This window comes from Petaurus breviceps, unplaced genomic scaffold (assembly GCF_028583685.1).
Source record: "Petaurus breviceps papuanus isolate PSGF00001 unplaced genomic scaffold, PetGlider_PUasm1.0 81, whole genome shotgun sequence".
Lineage (NCBI taxonomy): Eukaryota > Metazoa > Chordata > Mammalia > Diprotodontia > Petauridae > Petaurus > Petaurus breviceps.
This window is the reverse complement of record NW_027186546.1, coordinates 3,505,643-3,527,580: the sequence shown is the minus strand read 5'-3', so window position 1 is coordinate 3,527,580 and position 21,938 is coordinate 3,505,643.

Genomic DNA, 21,938 nt, shown 5'->3' with positions numbered 1-21,938 from the left:
AGCGAAAATTAAATAATCAGATATTTGAGCTGGTTTTAGCAGATGGGTGAATGGGTACCTTTTCTGGTGAAGGTGAGGAATTATTTCTCCTTTCTTCAGAATGTCTCAAGCTACTTGTGATTTGTTGAGGGGTATGTGTGTATATACATACCTCAACAAACATATATGTGTGTGTGTACACATATATATGTATACACGCATATGGAAGAGAAAAACAGCAGTTATATATACATACACATATGCATATACACATGTATGTATATCTGAATACATGTATATGTGTATGTGTGTACATATACCATATACACACACAGCACATACTGTATTTGTATGCATCTACCTATGAAAGGGAAGGTCAGTAGTAGGAAGGCACCATGCTGAAAGGAAGTCAAGGATTATAGATTTTGAAGATGAAGGGACTTGTGAGATAACCTAATCCAATGACCTCATTTTGTTGATGAGGAGACCTGGGCTCGGATGACCAGGGGTAATCAAATGATTTGATCACAACACAACCAGGATTTTGACCAAGGTTCTGTTATTCTAAATGCAGTGCTCCATCTATTCCATGATTCTGCCAGGTATGAAAGAACTAATGGGCTACACCTGAGATTCTCCTTCACAGTTTGCTCTTCAATAGAGATTCCAGGGTCAGGAAAGACAGAATCATAGACTCTTAGAGAAAATGGAACTTGAAAAATCACTTAGGCTAACCCCTATCTGAAAAATGATTTCTCCTCTACAATATTCCCTCCAATGTTTTTCCAAGCTCCACTTGAAGACCTTCAGCAAAAGGTAACCAGCACAGCACAATCTCTCCCAATTTGCTTCAGCTCTAATTCTTAGGAGCTCTTTTGAGGCAGATAGTGACTCAATGGCTAGAGCTCTGGGTCTGAAGTCAGCAAGACCTTCAAAACCAGAAAATTGCAAATCCAAACTAGAATACTTATTAGCTGTGTGTCCTTGAACAAGACACCATTTGCTTCAGTTTCCTAAACTGTAAAATGAGGATAATAATAAATACAAATGAGATAATATTTGTAAAAGCACTTAGCACAGCGCCTGACACATATAAATGCTTACTCCCTTCCTTCTCCTTCTTCATACACTGAGCCTCAAATTTGCTTCCTTGTAACATCCACCCTTCGACCCTAGTTGACTCCTCTCCATCTGAGCAGACTAAATTTTATGAAATGAATTCTAATCTCTCTTTCACACAATGGCCCATCAAATATTTGAAAACATTTGTGAATCTACTCTACCATAATCTTTAACGCCTACCCTCTTCCCTGAAGACAGGGTAGTGCTTCCCATCCAATTTCAAGTGACTCTGCAATATAAATCTCTGAAATTTCTAGTTGGAGAACTGAGTCAAAGTTGGAGGCCTGGAAGGCTGTGGGCTATCCATCCTAGTTTACCTAAGACATTATGTAAAGAATGCCTTCTCTAAAACAAAAGGGAAATTGGACTCAATTGGAAAAGTAACTTATTTCTGGTAATTGGATCTCTTCCCACTAGGTTCAAAAGGGTTCCCTCTTCTTTATTGTGCAATTTCTGAAGTCTTGGGCAAGACATAAAGAAAAGGCAGAGAACATATCATTGCCTTGGAAACTGCTATGGAATTTGTCAGACGGTAGGTTGTTCACCAGCAAATGTGCTACTGTTGCTGCTGCTGCTGCTGCATGTAGCTCATCCATATGGAAGCATTGACTGCAAAAGTGGCTGAATGCTCATCTGTTGAGCTCACTATCAAGTTCAATTCTTCTGGCTCCATCCAAAAGATAGGGCAAAAGGTGCTTGCTTACTAATGGAACATTCCAAAGGTCATTGCCAAATATAGATGAAGAAAATGAAGAATAGTAGTACAAGCCTGCTCTGTGAGGTGATTGTCTAAAGCAGAGATAAGAAGGCTATAACCCATTTTTCCATTAAAATGATATCTTATACAATAATCCAGAGATAACATACTACCATAATGCTGACACTGAATTCTTTACTCACACCAGTTAAAACTGAAAGAGAAGACCAAGTTCTAGTCTCTGCTATCCTACTAATTCCCTAATCTTTAGCAATTCACTCTTACCTCTCTAGGCTTAAGTTTCTTCCTTTATAAAATAAGAGAGCTATAGATGATCTGTAAGGTACCTTCCATTTTTAACATTCTACAAAAAGTGATATTAGAGTAGTGTCTGAGTTTGAAGTTGCAAAGTCTACTGAATCTTATTGATGCTTTTACTTTAAATGACTGTAGAAGTTATCTATACAATAGGCAAGGATATAGTTGGGCAAGAGAAGGTAAAAGATTCATCTTTGGAAGATATTTTTCAAAAATCAAGTATATTTCTGGCTAGTTGTAGTTTTTTGTTTTTGTTTTGCTTTTTTTTCTAGCATAGGGTAAACACTAGGAATAAAAATAAGTGATCCCTTTGTGATCCGTTATGGCCATGACAGATTCCTTCTCCATTGCCATAGTAACTGGAAAAAAAGTATATTTATGCATAGATTTAGAATTCTAAGACTTGGATTTCCTGCCAAGAGAGAATGCTGGGTGAAAAAAAGGGTAAAGTCAAGGCAAAGTAACAAAAAATAGATTGAGCTGTTGATTTCAAAGCTCTCTGATTTGGAGATTTGTGCAAAAATGTAAGACCTTGCTAGATTGGACTTTTAAGGTCACTGAGACTCTTTCATATTTAAGGTATCCCTTTCAAAACATATTGATTCAGTAAGTTTTCTTATCCCTTTTTTTGATACCAGCAGAATAGATACAATTTTCTTGAATGGTGATATTTTTTGCCCAAGAGGAAAGGAAAGGGTTAGGCAAGGATGATGTGATGAGCCTACAATCAGGTAATATTTTTAAAAATTGGATTAGTTCCTCTAGCTTCAGACTCTAGCTTTCTACTAGTCCTAGAAAGAAAGTGAACAGGGATGGCAGAGTCAAGGGATAAAGGTGAAGCTGTCCATTAGTCAGTCAACAAGCATTTATTCAGCATCTATTATTGTAGCAGGCTCTGTGCTAAGTGGAGGAGGGGGATACAAATACGAATTTAAAAAAGGATAATCACCTTCAAGGAGCTTATAATCTAATGGGGGGAAGGGGAGGAGAGAAAGGCAACATGCAGCAGGAAACTGAATATCCAGAGAGGGGGAAAGGGCAGGAAGGTACCTGCCTGGGGGCACGATGGAGAATTCCAAAGATGTCCAAAAGCATTGCAACTGGTAGAAAATTGGGAGGAAAACTGTTCTCAGCTCTCTTTAATTAGAGGTCCTGTAGCCCATGGCCCTCCCCTCCAGTTAAAAGGTCCAAGCAGAGGATCAGAGAGTACTGATGAGATGTGAGTACTAGGCAGATTCAATCTTACATCAGAATGAGATTTCTCAATGATAAGTTTTCTGGGGGATGAATGCATGCTGGAAAGTTCCAAAGCAATCAAAAAGTAATGTAACTAGTTCTGGGTCATATGAGCAACAAGATGAAGGACTAGACATTTTCTCTGGTCCTATGCCATCTCAAATCTCTTCAAAACAGAAATTATGCCCCAATGATAAAGCAACTTCAGCTGTCTTCATGGTTTAGGACACCCAGAATCCAAAAGAAGGAAAAAAACCAAACCAAAACAAAACAAAACATGAATTGATGTTCACTGACCTTGAACTCACTCAGCACCTCTCTCCCTCTTCTCAGCTACCAGCACCAATGCTGTATCAGCAAACCCAAGGACACTACCAAGATTTGTAACAAAAGTTATTCTCCTGTAATGGCAAGCAAAGAAGGACTTAGTGCCTTGTTTCAGCTATTTAATTATTTAGCACCTTGTTTCAGTGCAAGTTTCTTTTGAGTCTTGCCCTTGATTATATCAAATCTTTGTTAAGAAACAGGACTTGTGAAACTCACAGTGAGAGGGGCTTGTCAAAGACAGGAACAGGAAGGAGCTACTTACCATATATAAGGAGAAGCCTAAGCTGGGAGAGAGCAGAACTGAGAAGAGGACCAATTGTAGAGGCCAGGCACTCTGTTTGTCTGTTCTGATTTTTGTTTGTGATATTTTGTACATACAATCTGGGACTTTATGGGAAGCCCTGAAAGAGTATTTTCTTGTTGTCCATTTACAGATGTCCTGGAGGAGGGTTTCAGAGGTCCTGGGATTATACTGATGATTTGTGTTGAGTTCTCAGATTTGTTTGTGGGTCTGTGTTGATTTCATGGGGAGAAAGTGAATTGATGATGGTGCCAGCAATGTGTATGAATGTTGTTTTGACTCTTCCCAGAAACAGAAACTGTGAGCTATTTGAGGTGAACTGGACACAGTGAGCTTCAATATGGAATGGGAACTAGACAAGGAACTTAACAAGGAACTGGATAAGGAGTTGAGAGCTGCCTACATTTGAATGGAGGTAACAGTTGGGTAAATTCAGGCAAAAGCTGGTACCATGGAAAAGCAACCCAAATGCAATTTGGGAGCCAGCCTCAAGTCAAGATGAAAATACCCCTGCTTGGGTACTTAATGATGACTGAGAAGATCATTATTTACTGTGACCTAGGGCTGGTACCTTGTACCTCTTAAGGATGATTGAGTTAAGGATGATTGAAAACTAATCTCTAGTCAAGAAGAAAGAAGACTTTTTGATTGACAGACGAAGACAATATGAACTAGGGATGTAGAACTTTGACCTTTGTACTTTGTGTCCCTTAAGGAGGTTTGCTCCTTAAGAATGATTGAGTTAAGGACTTACTGAATGATATCTTGTTTAAAATGATATTTTATCTATCTATCTATCTATCCATCTATCTATCCATCTATCTATACTGAATGATATTTTGTTTAAAACTATGGGCCACTTTGGTGAAAACTATGTGTACACTTTAGGGATGAGTTGTTATGTTATAACATTGTGAATGCTGTACTTTGGTTTCTGTGAATGTTCTGCTTTAGTTTACTGCTAAATAAATAGAGAGTTCACTATACTATGTGATCAGAACCTTAGAGCTATTCACAGCCACAGTCCTCTGGAAAGCTGCTCATTCTTGGATTTACACCTTCACACTTGGCCCTCCATCCCTCTTTCTAGTACCATGGAGACCACAGTTGTAGGTTGTGGAAATTTGTGCTGGCTATAACAGAGAAGTGGCCATAGCCCTTCTGAAGCAAAAGCTTGCCTAGGGTTAGAATCCTATATTACCAATGTGGTAAAGCTTTAAATTACTGGTGCCAGGGCATAGAATTCTGTAGCAACAGCAGAGTCCTATAGAACCAGTGCTGCAAAGCTTGGAATAGTTGGTGTCAGGCTAAAGGAATGAAGGACAGAGGGAACAGGACACCAGGACAAGACAGTGTGTGTGTGGGGGGGGGGGGGAAGCACCATACAACAGTTCACCAAACCTGTGGGAAGAAGTTCAGCATCTAGTTGGGGAATGTTCTGATTACCCAACAGTCATTTGGAGCAGACACCCAGGCTCGTCAATAGTAGATTCCCCAGTATGGGAGGAAGCTAAGAAACTTTTGGATGTAGCCTCTAAGGAAATCACAATCATAGGGGAGGGAGTTAGAAAGTGAGAAACAGAGAAAATAAGAGCCAAGAAAAAAAGGCTGAAATTACCAAATATTTTAGAAAGAAAAAAACCCAAAGACCTTGAACATAAACAGGTAAATCATTGAGGGAAACATTAGCAAAAGAAAGAAATATTATTTCCATACCTAGTGAATGAGTTTAGGCATCTATGAATAGATAATGCAAAAGAAAGAAAAATGATCTAACATTTGATGAGACATAGAACCCTGTGGAATTTGAGTAGAACGTGGAACCACAACATGCTGTTCCTAAGTGGTTTAAAAGAGAAATAAGACTTATAAGAGCAGAATTTATGGCTTGCAAGGGGTGGCCAGGTGGCACAGTGAGTAAAAGTGTTGGCTCTGGAGTTGGGAGACCCGGGATCAGTTCTGGCCTCAGATACTCAGCACCCACACAAAAATAATAACTGGCCATGTAACCTTGAGCAAGTTACTTAACCCCAATTGCTTTAAAAAAAAGAATTTATGGCTTGCACAACAAAAATAATGGGCAGAATAAAAAAAATTGGAATCTACAATGGTAAGCTTCACTAAAGAAAACAAAGAGAGAATAATAGATTGGAAATGCATATACAAAGAAGTGAAGAACAATCTGAGTTAAAAGAGAATAGGCTTACTATGCAAGCAAAACAAACTGATCTTGAAAATAGGATGTGTAGATACAATCTAAGGGTCATTGATCTCCCAGAAGAACACGACAAGACAAAAAGCTTTAACACCACAATGAAAGAAATAATAGAAGGGAACTGCCCAGAATTTCCAAATATACACAATAAAATTCCAATTGAAAGGATTCACAGATTGCCTATAGGGGAAAAACCCCCTCAAGGGTACAAACTCCAAGACACATAGCAGTTAAATTTAACAATTCGATTCAGAAACAGCCAATTCTACAACTGATCAGGAGAAAGAGCTTCACATACAAAGGAAATGGCATTCAATCAACAATAGATTATTCTGTATCCATTAGAAAACTTAAGGTGGAGTTAAATAATGGATCTGAAGAGCAATGGGAGCTCAGGGTAACCTACTCTGCAAATATGAGTTTAACCATACATGAAAAAAGATGAATAATAAAGAAAACTTTAAAATATTTTTTAGAAAGAAAACCATTTTCTTTAGAAAGAAATTCCCATAAAGGGATTATTTCCTTCTCAAATACTCCAAACAATAGGAATATATGCAGAAGGCAAGTACAGTAATGGCAGCAAAGTGACAACAGAGAACAATAATCTTTCTAAAAGTACACAAGGAGACAGGTGAAGGCAAAATAATGGCAGAAGTAACAGTGAAGAAAATGGGGCAATATGGACAGAACCTGATGAGACTCTGCATATAGGTGAATTGATTTTTTTTTTTGTAAGCCTACATTGGACTATGGAAAGTTATATTAAAGGATGGTGGGGATAGAGAGGAGTGTGTGAGGGGTGTGTGTATGTGTGTATGTGTGTGTGTGTGTGTGTGTGTGTGTGTGTGTATGTATAAAGAGCTGGCAATGAGTTAAAAGCAATGTCAAAAAGAGAAGGGCCTACAGGTGATTGAGTGAGGAAGAAGGGACAAAGATTGAAAAGGGAGGGGGAAAGAAGGTTGCTTTATTTAGGTGGTGGGAAAGGGGGTTATAATGATGAATATTCTTATGGATGAAGAGAGATGATCTATGAAAGGAGATTAGGATTTTATAGTGGGGGAGAACTGGGAGATTTGGTACTTGAAAAGCCTTACACTGAGAAGGGAATTGAAATTCCTAGGGGTAACTAGCACCTAGTGGATGAGAGTATGGATACATGGAGGAGATTTTGAGGCAAATGTGGGGAAAAAGGTAATCAGAGGAGGTTGTAGATCAGCAGTGGATAATCAAGGGCATGGTAGGGGAGGAGCCCTACCTATCATGGGTAGGGTCCTCTATGATGCCTGGAATAAATGGCATTGTTGTGGGAGTGAGGCACAATAAGAAAGGGGAAACCATGGTGCAAACCTTAAAAGACAGTGGAAGAAAGAGCTTAAAAGGGAGAGTTTACAATGGATACAAGCTTCAATTGTATGATAAATACAGAGAAAAGAGAGACTAGATAATTATAGGGGTTGTGAATCAGAGAACAAGTATCTAGATTAGACAGGGGGAAAAAAAGAGGGCCGATAATGAAGAAAGTGAGAGAAATTCTTTTTGGAAGGGAGTACAACAATGAAATTTTTAAAAGCTAAAAAATTGAACTAGTTGAAGAGGAAAAGAAAAAGAAGGTATCTATTTTATTAACTGACAGAAAAAAGTGGAGGGGGGAGTATTACATAAACAGATCAAGGCAGGTGAGTAAAAGGAACTATTAGACAAAACCCTAAAGGGAAAGGAGTAACAATCAAGCAGAGCACATTAGGGATGACAGGAGAAGAACCAGTGAAAACCATGCCATTTAAAAAAAAAGATTAAAGTAAAGTAACCAAAGCAATATAACACTGTGTTTATAGCAGAAGAAGGAAAAATAATAATTATGGGAAAACCCAATATTAGAGATAGACATAGGAAAATATAAACATAACTCATAACTTTAGATGTGAATGGATTAAACAATCCAATGAAATGCAAAGTTACATATTGGATAAGAAAACAAAACCTTACAATCTGTTACTTACAAGAAGCACATTTTAAAAACAAAGACATATACATATTAAATAAAACTGAGGGGAAGGACAAATTTACTGTGCATCAAGTGGGGTAGAAAAAACATTCTAAGTACCCTCTTTTTAAGTCCTGGAGCCCATGGACTCTTATTTTGAGATGGGGGAAGCAAAAGCATGGGGGTAAAATGGAAGAAATTCAAAGAAAGGGAGAATGAGTCTTACTCTGAATTTGGTATTTGACCAAGAATCCCCAGATTTCCAGACACAGCATTCCAAGTGAAGTGATAAAGAATATCACATCTGCCAGGCAGCTAGGTGGCACAGTGAATAGAGTACTGGCCCTAGAGTCAGGAGGACCTGAGTTCAAATGTGACCTCAGACACTTGACACACTTACTAGCTGTGTGACCTTGGGCAAATCACTTAACCCCAATTGCCCTGCCTTCCCCCCTCCAAAAAGACAAAAAAGAATATCACATTTGAAAGGGACTTCAGAATTCATCCAGTCAATTCTATAATTGAATAAGAATCTCCTCTATAACATCCTTAATAAACAGGTGCTTAGGCTCTCACTTTTTAAAAATAGTTTTAAAGGTCAGAAAATTTATCTTTATGTTCAGGTCAAGTTTATTCCTATGTAATTTGGGCTCAGAGTTTCTATTTCTACTTTCCAGGAACAAGTAGGACATATCTAATCATTCCTCTAATGGATAGCCCTTTAAATACCAAGACAGATATAATAGCCTCCTTAAACCTTCTCTTCTTCACTTTAAACACCTTCAGTTCCTTCAGCTGATTCTTACATGACTTGGTCATCAAACCTTTCATTATCCTAGTCAGTCTGGTCTGAATGTGTCATAATTCATCAATATATACCACAGCAATCTGTACTAGAGTTAATATAATTTTAAAATATTTCAGAGGGGAAGTTTGCAAAAGCATGAATGAATGAATGAAGAAAAACAGTTAAAATTATTATATGTCAACCACTGTGCTAAACAATGTAGATACAAATACAAAGCAAATAGAAAAGCTGATATTCTAGTAGAACACCAAAATATATCAAGGAATGATAGCCAAAGGAAAGTATTTTGATCTGGAAAGCTATAATGATGGTGGATAGGGCCATATGAAATTAGGTTGACACATCCTTTCCAGTAGCAATGGTAATAAATCACCAAGCATTCATTAAGTACTAACAATATTATTGACACAGTTCAAAACACTAAGAATACAAATTAAAAAAAATTCCCTGCCCTTAAGAATCATATTTCATCTTAGTAGAGAAGACATCATATAGATGCACAGGCACATAATAGGTACACACTAGTAATCGTTTGTTATTGTTTAGTCACTTCAGTCATATCCAACTGTGACCCCATTTGGAGTTTTCTTGGCAAAGACATTAGAGTAGTTTGTTTTTTCCTTATCCAGTTGATTTTACAGATGAGGAAACTAAGAAGAACAGGATTAAGTGACATGCCCAGGATCACATAGCTAGAAAATATCTGAGGTACATTTGAACTCATATCTTCCTCACCTCAGTGCTCTACTCACTGAATCATTTAGTTTCCCCAAATAATAGTAATAGTTACATATAATTAATCAACAAACATTAAATGCCTAGTATTTGCCAGACACTGTGCTAAGCATTAGGGACAAAAAATGAGGCAAAAGCTAGCCCTGTCCTCAAGGAATTTATAGTCTAATGAGGGATCTATCTATCTATCTAATCTATCTATATGTCTCTATGTATATGTGTGTATATGGATGTATATATGTAGATGTATATATAATAACATAAGGTAACTTTAGAGGGGAAAGTACCAGCAATATTGATTTATTATCATTTCAGAATTAGAAATAGGGGGTAAAAAAGGGAAGAAGGGGACAGACAGTGGTAAACCATCAAAAAGTTCTTAGTCTTTTTTTAAAGTTTTTATTGATATCTTTTATTTTTGCATTTTATTTATTTCTGGAAATATCTCATCCCCTCTTGACAGATAAGAAAGAGATATTTTTCTAGAACAATTGTTTTTTCAATTGCACAGAATTGTTTACTTTTAGTGATTTTTTCTTTGTGAATTTTGTTCTTTTATTGCTTTGTTGCTTATTATCCTATTCATCAGTTCACACAAATCTTCCTATGTTTCTAGGGATGTTTTTTTATAAATGTTTAGCTGTATCCCCCCAAAATTTTCTTAGGACGCACTTTTAAGTTTACTGTGCATTATTAACTCTTTCATAACTCTAGACAATCAATAATATATCAGTAAATCAATCATTGATTTGTAAGATCAATGTAAATGCAGTATCATTGTAAATACTCACACTGAAAATTATTAATCATCTCTTCTGAGAAAATTTGAGTTGGTTTTAAAAATATTTCTCATACTTTCCATTTTTTTTTAAAGCAAATGAGGTTAAGTTACTTGTTCAAGGTTACACGGCCAGTTATTATTTCTGGGTGTGGTGCTAAGTATCAGAGCCCAGATTCCATCCCAGGTCATCCCGACTCTGGGGCCGGTGCTCTTACTCACTGCACCACTTGGCTGCCCCATATTTTCCATTTCTTACTGTGCAATGATGATTTATTACATTTATAAAACAGGCATCTTTAATTGATAGGCACCCATTCTGCTTCTAGTTCTTTGTTACCACAAAACATGCTGCTATGAATACTTTGGTATGTACTAGACTTTTAGTTTTCTCTCTGTTCTCTTCAGGACATGTGTCCCAGTGGTAAGATTACTTGGTCAAAGGATAAGAAGAGTCCAGTCACATTACTTGCAAAATTCAAAATTGATATCCAGAAATGATGGATTTGTGAGGAAAAGCTTAAAAAATTACCAAGACCTTATATGACTCCTAATATTCCTATTTCAATTGCTAAGACCAAACAGAAACCCACAAATACCACTGTACATAAAAGGAAGGGAAGCCAATAGGCACAGAGGGAAAACAAAACAGAGAGAAAGGGGAGTCTTGGTCCTATGCTGGACCCTTCCCTCTGTGAAGTTACTAACTGGGGTGATAACTGGGGTGATGTTGCAAATTAAAATGGTTCTAGTGCTGCTTCTCAGGGTCTGTCTGCACTTCTGGGAAATGACCATTTTGAGAACACAGAATCTAGCTTTCAGTAAGCAGGCTTGCATTGTGCAAGGAGAGTAAATACATAGAGGGTGAGTTAAAAAAATGTGGTCCTGCCAATTTAACAGGAAGAGATGATAGTTAAAAGGTGAAATTAAGAGGTGAGAGAGGAATATAATGAGAGGAGATGGGGAGAGACAGAATGGGATAAACTATCTCATATAGAAGAGGCAAGGGAAAATGGTTACAATGGAGGGGAAGAATAGAAAGGCAAAAGGGAATAGGTCAACCTTATTCCCATTGAATTTGGCTTGAGGAGGGAATGAAATACACACTAAATAGGGTATCTCACCCTCCAGTAGAATAGGGGGGAAGGGGATGAGAGGACAGATGATGGAAGGGAGGGCAGGCTGGGGCGGGGAGAGAAGTTAGGAGGACCCACTTTTGAAAAGGGACGAGATCAATGTAGAGAATAGAACAAGGGAGGTAGGATAGGAGGGAGGGAAATATAGTAAGTCTTTTACAATATATCTACTAAGTCATTGTTTTGCAGTAGCCACACATGTACAACCTATACTGAACTGCTTATCTTCCCAGTAAGGGTGGGTGACAAGGGAGGAAGGGGATGAATCTGGAATTCAAAGTTTTAAAATCAAATATTCAAATATATATATATATATATGTATATATACTATTATTAATACTATTTTGCATGTAATTGGGAAATAAGATATACAGGCACTGGGGCATAGAGATGCACTGGAAAAGTCGAAAGGGGTATGGGAGAAAACATGGGAGAGAGCAGATTGGAGGAGGGGATTTCCTGTGCGACTGCTATTTTGAGGCAGTGGGTAGGGGAAAAACGGGGAGAAAATTTGTAACTCAAAATCTGGCAGTAATGAATGATGTAAATCAGAAGTTAATAAAGCATTTGGAAAAAAAATATATATAAAGAAATAAAACAAGTATTTCCATAACATTGTAGAATGGGAAGAAGGGGAAGATAATTGTATGTGAAACTGAAAATCTATTAAGTACAACTTGTTATTCCTTTTAAATATATGATAAATTTATCATGTAAAAAAATGTGGTCCTGGAAGTCAGGAGATCTAACTAAATAGATAACCTTAGACAAGTAACTAAACTTTCGTGTACCTGGGTTTGATGAAGTAAAAATGAAATACTAGATGAGATAATCTCCAAGGACCCTTCCAGTTATATATTATTATTATTATATTATGTTATATATACTATATTTATTATATATATAATAAATAAGGTGAAAGACATAGATTATATAGATAGATGTATAGTGCTTCGTTCTCTTCTTGCTCCAAATATTGACATTGTACTCTAATAGTTCTTACAGAGAGTGTCAGACAGTCAATGAGTAATGAGGGCATTGGAAGGAAGATTGAAGTTCTAGCTCTCCTCAGACTATAAGACAATACTTACATACCTCACCCAAGTAATACTAGTCACTATTATTATAACTATTATAACAACAACAATGAATTCTACCTTCTGGCTTCTCTGCATTCTCTCAGGACGTCTGGTCCTTTTGCTTCCCTTACTATTCTGTCTTACCAACATCAGAATTCTGAGAATCATATCAGGAAAGGTTAAATCTTCCCCACTGCCCAAACTCCCACACTCTTGTTAAAAATTAGAAGTGAGGAAAGCTCAAGGAGAGTGGGAGAGAATAAGAGATAGCAATTAAGCATGTGTGTGTGCACATACATGCACACACATACATGAGTAAGCTTGTTCAGCCCCAAGTAAATAGATGTAGTGAAGGTATAATTCTGAATTACTGATGGCTTTCAACATTTCACATCCACTTATGTTCATCATTTATGGTACTTATAACTTTGTCTCAGGGTTTGAAGAAATTTTGATATTGAACTCTTGGGGCTTCAAAAGAAATTTTAATAATATTTTAACAATTTCCCATCTCTAGGCTAGTCCTTCTGACTTGCATGGTGGTGACTTCTAGTATGTGGTGGTGACTACTTTAATCATATCTTTGGCTCAACTTTGTCTGCACCTCTTGACCTCAACAATTTTATCACACGAGCAGGGGTGATGGTCAATTTGAATAACCCACTATTGAATATGGCTCAAAGTGATGGTCTTGGGTGACAGCTCTGAGAGAGCTTGAATCTCAATCTGTTGCCAATTTTATTTGTGGCCTTGGATGAATCACAGAAGCTCTCTGCTTGTGTTCTACCAGCTGTAAAATTGAAATAATAATACTGGCTTCACAGGGGTCTTTTGAGGATTCATTCATTCACGTTAGTAAAATTCATTGAAAACGTTAAGTGCTAAGTAGTATTATGCCTAATTAATTAGGTCCTCATCTCCCTGATGTAGGTTATGGTATCTGCCTAGTCATTAATAATATATGCTTGAAGCTTTGCTGATTTCCTATTTCATACCTCTCCTAATGGATACACAAGCAGTCCATGAGAAGGGTATCCAGCCTTGTAGTTAAAACACACACAGCTGCTGGTGGTCTACCACTCTCACATTTATTCAATTCCCAAATGATACAAAACTGGAAGGTGTTGAAAGCACCAGTTAAGACAGAGAAATACTACAAAGGAACCTAGGGAGATCAGCTATAAAGTCTGGAAATAAAATTTAGCCTCAATTTTATACCAGAGGGAAACCTAATCCCACCACCTGCAAAAATCATTAAGTGAGAGACAGATAATAATAATAATAACAAAAATAATTATAATAATAATAATATGGTATTAATACTATACTAAGAAAGCCCCAAAGTGACAATGGAGAGCAAATTGAATTTGACATCAGATTAACACTATGGTAATGAATGGCATGATGGTATTTAAAATAAAGCTATTGCATCACAAGTGAACAAAGTAATACTATATGAATAATATATTTGAGATTATAGTTATAATTGAATATTAGAGTTAGAAGAGATACTAAAGGTCATCTAATGCAAAAACTACCTGAAGTATTTCTACCCTCTATAATACCACTGGTAATAAGGAACTCACTACCACTTGATGTAACCCATTCCATTTTTGGACATCTAGCTCGATTGCTAAAATGTGCTTCCTTATATGATCCTGGAATCTGTCTCCCTGCATTTTCCTTTAACTGGACCTCTCTTACTATTAAGAAAAGTTATAAATACAGCCCTGGCGAAGGAATCCATGTCATGGAGGAGGTGAGAAGATGTCAACATCAGAGCTTTCTGGTGTGATCTAGTCTGAAAACAAGAAGTGGATAAATGCAAAACATACTACTGAACAGAGCAGGGTTCCAGAGAACCTATAGCTGAATTAGGTTTTTCCTTTTTTTGTTTCAGTCATTCCCCATGCTATAGCTTTTAATTGCTTTCTGGCACCAATTGTGGAAGGTGTAAAGGGTCTGCCTTTGGAGATTTAAAGAAGTGGAATTGCCTCTTTTCTGCATAATATCCTTGGGTAAAATTGGAGATGGTCATAGGGTCCCCATAACAGTTCTTTTCTTTATGCTAAACATTTTAGTTATTTTTTTAAGCCATTCCACATAGATATTTTCTAGACCCATTCACCATACTGGTCACCATTCTTTGAACCTGTTTTAGTTTGTCAGTGGCCTTCTTAAAATGTAGGGCCCTCAGGGGTGGCTAGATGGTGCAGTAAATAGAGTACTGGCCCTGGAGTCAGGAGGACCTGAGTCCAAATCCAACCTCAGACACTTAACACAAAACTAGCCATGTGACCTTGGGAAAGTCACTTAACCCCAATTGCCCTGCCTTCCCCCCTACAAAAAGAAAAAAAATGTAGGGCCCAAAAGATTCCAAATATCATACTTTAGGACAAGGATTCTTAACCTGGAGTGGTTCCATCATTTTTTTTTTTTTTGCTTTTTGCTTTTTGGAGGGCAATTGGGATTAAGTGACTTGTACAAGGTCACAAGGCTAGTTTTGTGTGTGTGTGTGTGTGTGTGTGTGTGTGTTAAGTGTCTGAGGCTGGATTTGAACTCAGGTACTCCTGACTCCAGGGCCGGTGCTCTATTCACTGAGCCACCTAGCCACCACCATGATTTTTAAAAAAATATTTTCCTAATTCTATTTCATTATAGTTGTTCTCCTTTGTAATCTTATGTATGCATTTAAGAACATTATTCTGAGAAGATTCTTCACTAGATTTTACCAGACAATTTAAAGGTGATCATGACACAAAGTCAGCAAATCAAGTCAGTAAGAAAAAAAATGCTAAGAACTTCTGCTTTAGGATTTCAAAGTAGTTTACATTCTCTCATTTGACTCTTTTTTTTTTTAAAAGCAATTGGAGTTAAGTAACTTGCTCAAGGTTACACAGCCAGTTATTATTTCTGGGTGTGGTGCTAAGTATCTGAGCTCGGATTTGATCCAGGTCATCCCGACACTGGAGCCTGTGCTCTTACTCGCTGAGCCACCTGGCCACCCCTAAGCAATTGGGGTTAAGTAACTTGCTCAAGGTTACACAGCCAGGTGTTTCTGGGTGGGTGCTAAGTGTCTGAGCCCGGGATTCGATCTCCAGGTATTCTCAACACTGGAGCCGGTGCTCTTACTTGCTGTGCTACCTGGCCGCCCCTCTCATTTGACTCTTGCAGCAACTCTGTGAGATGGGACCTGGCCAGTATACACTGTAGTGGAACACCGGGCAGATGATGAATAGTAGAATGGCTTAACACAGTCACAGAAGGGAGTCTAATAATGAGGTATTATTTGCAATGCAATTTATGATTTGAAACAGAGATTTAGTTTCCTTCAAACCTGAGGGTCTTGGGTCATTTGACTTCTTTTGCCATTATGTTAGTCTGTTTTGGTAGGAGTCCCTTGGCATGGATTAGCTACACCTTGTGCCATCATCTCTCCTAATGTATTTTCTTTAGAGCTAGGTTAGGTGGGGGCACATTTATATAGGAAGGATAATACATGGCCTGCACAATGACACATTACATTAGTCACATGCAATTTCCCTGAATGAAAGGGCACATCATATGACCTTGTCTCTTACTATTCTTCAGTCCCTCCTCTCTACAAAGGGATATTAAGGCTCATTCTTCACTCTAGTGACTTAGGAAGTCGACAAGTTTTATTAGCTTTATTTATAATGACTTAATATTTATTGGGCAACTACAATGTATTAAGTAGTGCTTTATTTTACAGGCAGAAACTCAAGCACAGTGACCCTGAGACAGCATCTTGCACTATTGTCCCCAATTCATTTGCCAGGAAAATAACAGACTTTTAATTTCCCATTTTCATTACTCTTTTTACCATATTTCATATTCCACTTATATTTCATAACAGGCATAATTTCTCTATTTGCACGGAAAGTGTACTTTCTTGGGAGAAGAGAAGCAAAGACTCCCTCTGCCACCTCCTAAGTTTTCCTTTATACCAGAAGAAAGAAAAATTCTAATTAATCAGTCATCAAGTATATATTGAACACCTGCTATATGCCTAGCCCTTAATAACAAACAAGTAGAATACATGGTCTCTGCCCTTAAGGAGATTATAGCATCGTCCCTATTGATTGCATCAACAGCCTGGATATCTAGGGGCTGTGGAAAAAAACTAAGCTATGTGAAGTTTTTACTCAATATATAAAACAATAGGAGTTGAGGGTTGTAGTAATAACCATGTGATGGGCATAACCAATGGTATCTTTGTTATGTGAAGTTATTTGCAATACAATTTATATTTATTTACAAATGATAAAGTAGTTAACAGAAAGATGAAACTTTAACTTGAATATTAAATCGATATCTTATTGGATGTCAAGATACACAACCAATCGTGGCAGAAATTTTTTTCAGGTTTTTAATTTTTTTATTGTTCTGAACTTGACAAACGTCAACAAACATGTACATTTCTATATACAAGGAAGAGCATAAAAGAGGATTTCATATGAAAGCATAAATCTGTATTACAGCTCATTTTTTTAAATATATAGTAAATTCAATATGTTAGTTCTATCCTTCTTATCAATACCACCCTTGGAACTTCCTTCTGTTATCTTTTGTACATTAAAAAAAGTTTCATGGTCTTTCTTTTCTTCCTTCTTTCCTCCCTTCTTGGTTTCCTTCCTTTCTTCCTTCTTCTTTTCTTTCTTGTTACATTTTCATTAACATACCCTTCCTATTCACTCAAATTCCCTCTCATCCACTAAAAGGCCTCCCTTAATACTAATCAGCAAAGTCAAGCAAAACAAATCCAAATATTGGCTATAAAATGTATGTCTCATTCATGCCTCCAGGTCATGCTGGACCTTTACACTTTCCCTCGATGTTCCATCACCACACTTCCTACATACCCTAGCTTTTCTTCTTAAAGTTCATACAAGATTCCTGTATCCTTCTATGTACCACTGAGCTGAGTGAAAGAGTTGACAGGTGATTCTCCATTTTTTCTTTTTTTTGCCAGTTAATGGTGTGTTTATAGATTTTATTAGGGTGTTTGTGGGAGATTAGGTCCTAGCACACCACCTCATTCCCACAATCCCCCATCACATTAATTTTTAAAATAGTTACAATGTGCTCTGGTTCTAGTAGATTTGAATAACCTGTTTATGATTTCTTGAAATATGGCATCCAGGCTCCCTGATCATGATTTTCAGATAAGTTGATAATTCTTATATTCTCTCTCATTGACCTATTTCCAGGTCAATTGTTTTTTATAGTGGTTAATGTGCTTTGCCCCTCTTTTTTTATCTTTTGATGATATTTTAATATTTTTTATTGTCTCACGGAGTTATTGCTCTCTATTTCAGCCATTCTACTTTTTAGAGAATTTAGATTCTTGGTTAAGGTTAGTTAAAATCTTTTAAAAGTAATTATTTTCCCTTGACGGTTTTTCTTCTCTACCTCTTGTTTCCTTTAACTTTGCATTTTGTATCTCTTGCTTCATTTCTTCCAGATGTCTTGTGACCAGGGCATTCTTTTCTCTGAGACTCTACTTTGATATTTTTGTTAAGTTATAATTATTCTCTTTATCTGAGTTAACCTCTTGGGATTCTCTCAGGATACATTTTTTAAAATTGTGTTTAGTGTTTTCCTCAGCTTATTCATATCTCCAGCCTCACTTTCTGGACTGGGAAGCTTTGTCCTTAGGTCATATTCTGCTCTCTTCCATACTTTTGGAAGGTGTAGGTAGGGCTTGCTTTGTATTGGATGCAGTGAGCCAAGTTCTGCAGAAATTCTTGCATTTTAGCTCAATCTTCTGGGAGCCCCTGTTAGATTTTGGCCCTAGGTCCCTTTCTGTCTCTTCCTTACACAGTTGTGAAGCTGTACCTCACAGAAGGCTTCCTGGATGTGAGCCTGGATGCTTGTTGTACTGCCTCGGCTATGGTGTCACAGAACTACCTCAAACTGAGCAAATCTCTGTTTCATGTCCTGAGTATTATTCTCACCCTGTTTCTTTCTTTAAGTCTCTGGAGTCTGCCCTGCCCTGGCTTGTTTACACTCAGAACTCTTGTAGGATCCTGCTTATCTTTTGGGGGGGTAGTTCTATACTGGATGGAGGCACTTACAGTAAACAAAAAACCTGGTGCATTATTAGTTTTATGAAAATATTCATGGGGGTATCTAGGCTGTCCTATGTTCTGTCATCTTCCCATGATTGAATATTCATGTTTTTGCACAAAATGTGAAAAAGTCTATGAGACAGGATTTGATGTCAGGCCTTACTGACCCCACGTCCAGCTCTTTTATCCACTGTACCACAGTATTCACTGTAATTGTAGAACACCTCAGCATCTAGCATAATATCTCGCTTAATGAATGTTTTATGAAGGAATCCTCTTGTGTTCTCATAAAAAATATTCTCTGAGGCAGCTAGTAAAAGTATTAGTCTAGGGATTGAGAAAGAGAGAGAGGGACTGAATCTGTGATTCCAGTGGTAAGGGAAATCTCAGGTGAGGAATCTCCCTGTACCAATATGGTTAAGCCCTTTCTCTGCAACTTACAGTCTTAGAGAGTTGCCTAGAGGAGGACTTCCTAAACTTTTTTGAATAATGACTCATTCAGCACTTCTTAAACTGTGGGTGGTGACCTCTAAATGACTTGTCTATGGTCCCATGCCCAGTATGTCAGAGTTGGGACTTGAACTCAAATCTTCCTGGCTCTGAGGCCAGTTTTCTGTCCACTATGCTTCTCTATGTAAGTTTATAACCTTCATTTGATGGATGAGGAACCTGATTCCAGGACCAGGTCACTGCATTTTATTTTTTATTTCAATTTTTTAGGTTTTTAAAAATTGAATTACTTTATAGAAGAGAGAAACCAATTTCTTCCTCTTCAGCTCACGCTTACCTTTGCTTTTATACTTCCTCCTCAAGTATAGTATAATGTATACAAGGCATCCATTCATTCCATTCTAAAAATAAACACAGCTACTGTGGCTTAGCATTGTACTCTTGTCTTTGGGTAGGAAATATATAGATCATAAATCTATAGCTTTTGATCTGGACAAGACCTTAAAGATTATCTAGTCCAATATCCTCATTAGATTATAAATTTCTCCATTATATTGTAAACTCCTTGAGGTCAGGGACTATGTTTTTACTTGTGTTTGTAATCTGGGTGCTTAGCATAGTATCTGGCACTAAATATAAATATTATTGACTTACTGGTCCTCATTTTTAATAGATATTTTCATGGAAATAGCAAAGAATATATAATTGAATAAAGAGCCAGCATGTCAGCATTATCTAGGATATTATTTAACTTCAATTAGTGCAACAGAGACTGTTGCCTGAACTCAGGCTGTGTCCATACGAGCTGTGGTTTTAAATCCACTGTTCAGAATTATATGACTGGAAGCACAACTTCAAGTATTACCTGAACAATTCTTTATCTGTCACAACAAAGAATAAGGGATGGGGCTAAAAAGTGTCTTGGTCCTTGGGGGAATATTTCAGTTGGAAGGTAAAAACTGACCTGATTTATTTGAAGAGGTTTCCTCATGCTATTGACTCCATGTGCCTACTTTAAAAAAAATCATCAGTACAATCAAACAAAAAAAATAAGGAGTAAAATCCTACTTAAATTCCTGAGCTGATAGCAAGGCAGGAGAAAAAGAATCAACAAAGCAAACAAGATTATTTTGTCCTGGGTCTCTCTTCAGACTTGTATGAAATTACATCACCTTTGGCTGTCTTCTTTAAAAAAAATGACTGTGGTCAATGTATACAAAATTTTGGTTCCATTGAATTTACTCTAAATTAACTTATAAAGGTTTATCCATATTTTCCATATTTACATTTGTATTTGATAGTTATAATTTTTGTAGGGCCATAATACATTAAATCAATATACCTGAATGGGTCCATGATCTCTTTAATGTGTATGCTTTCTCCAATTATGCAAATCACAAATCATCCATGCCTACCCATCCTTTAAAAATCCCATCCATACCCTTCAATAAATCCCTTCAATAAATAAAATAAACCACAGGGGTTACACCCACTCTGTTGGGGGCCTTCTTCTAGGACATTTGATAATATATACATACCAGTGGACTATAACAGCTACCCTTTCATTATCCCAGTTTCACTATTTAACTGATCCATATTTTCTTTGGCCATACATGTCTCTGACAAGAGCCTCTGTGCCATTTCTCCTATCCATGACTTGATTTGCAATGTGTTCTCTCCTGTTCATATCCACCATTGAAACTTTGGGTGATTTTCAACTTTAATTCTTCAGAGATTGTGATTAAGCCTGGAGACTCTAGCTCAGCATGGTTATGACTTCGTGCCCTCTCAGCAGCATGTATATAGAAGTTAAGTCAGATGGTATATTATAGGATTCAGGGGCAGAAAATAATAATAGGTGAAAGTACAAAGAGGCAGAGGATATAACAATCAAAACAGAGAGGAGTCTTTATAATTATTCATTTTCATAGTTATCCATATCCTTAATTTATTCAGCCATTTTCCAACTATTGGATATATAGCTTGTTTCCTTTTTTTCTGTTACAAGCAGAAAAAGAAAAAGGACCACATGAATCTCTTTGTCTAGAGAGGTTCCTTTCCTCTTCCTTCTTTATGTTATTTTTAGGATAAAGTCCTTGGAAGAGAATTCTTGAGTCAAAAATATTCTTTTTGGCTCATTGACTATTGTCATATTACTTTCCAAAACGTATATAGTTCTTTACATTCCTGCCAATAATTTATGAGCGCCTGTTTCTCCAAAGACCAATAAACATTGGATTTTATTTCTTAAATAATATTTTTATAATTATTAACTGATCCTTAGGACAGTCTCCCTCATTTCTCAATGAGTTCAGTTCCTGGCTCATAATCTTCCTCTTCATCCCATATTTTTCCCTCAGTTTAGGGAACCTTAACATGTATGTTGATGTTTCCTCAAATACCCTAGTTTCTAATTTCCTCCATCTATTCAACTTCCATAACCTGCTACCCTTCTCTATCTCAGCAACACATAAGTATGGTCATTACTTTCATCTTGCCATCACCCACAAGTGTTCCAGTTTCATTTTCAAAGACTCTGATTTTCTTTTTTTTAAATAGTATTTTATTTTTTCCCCCAAATACCTGCCAAGACAATATTTAGCATTCATTTTTACAAGATTTTGAGTTCCAAATTTTTCTGTCTCTCTCACTTCTCTCCCTTCTTTCTAAAATGGTGG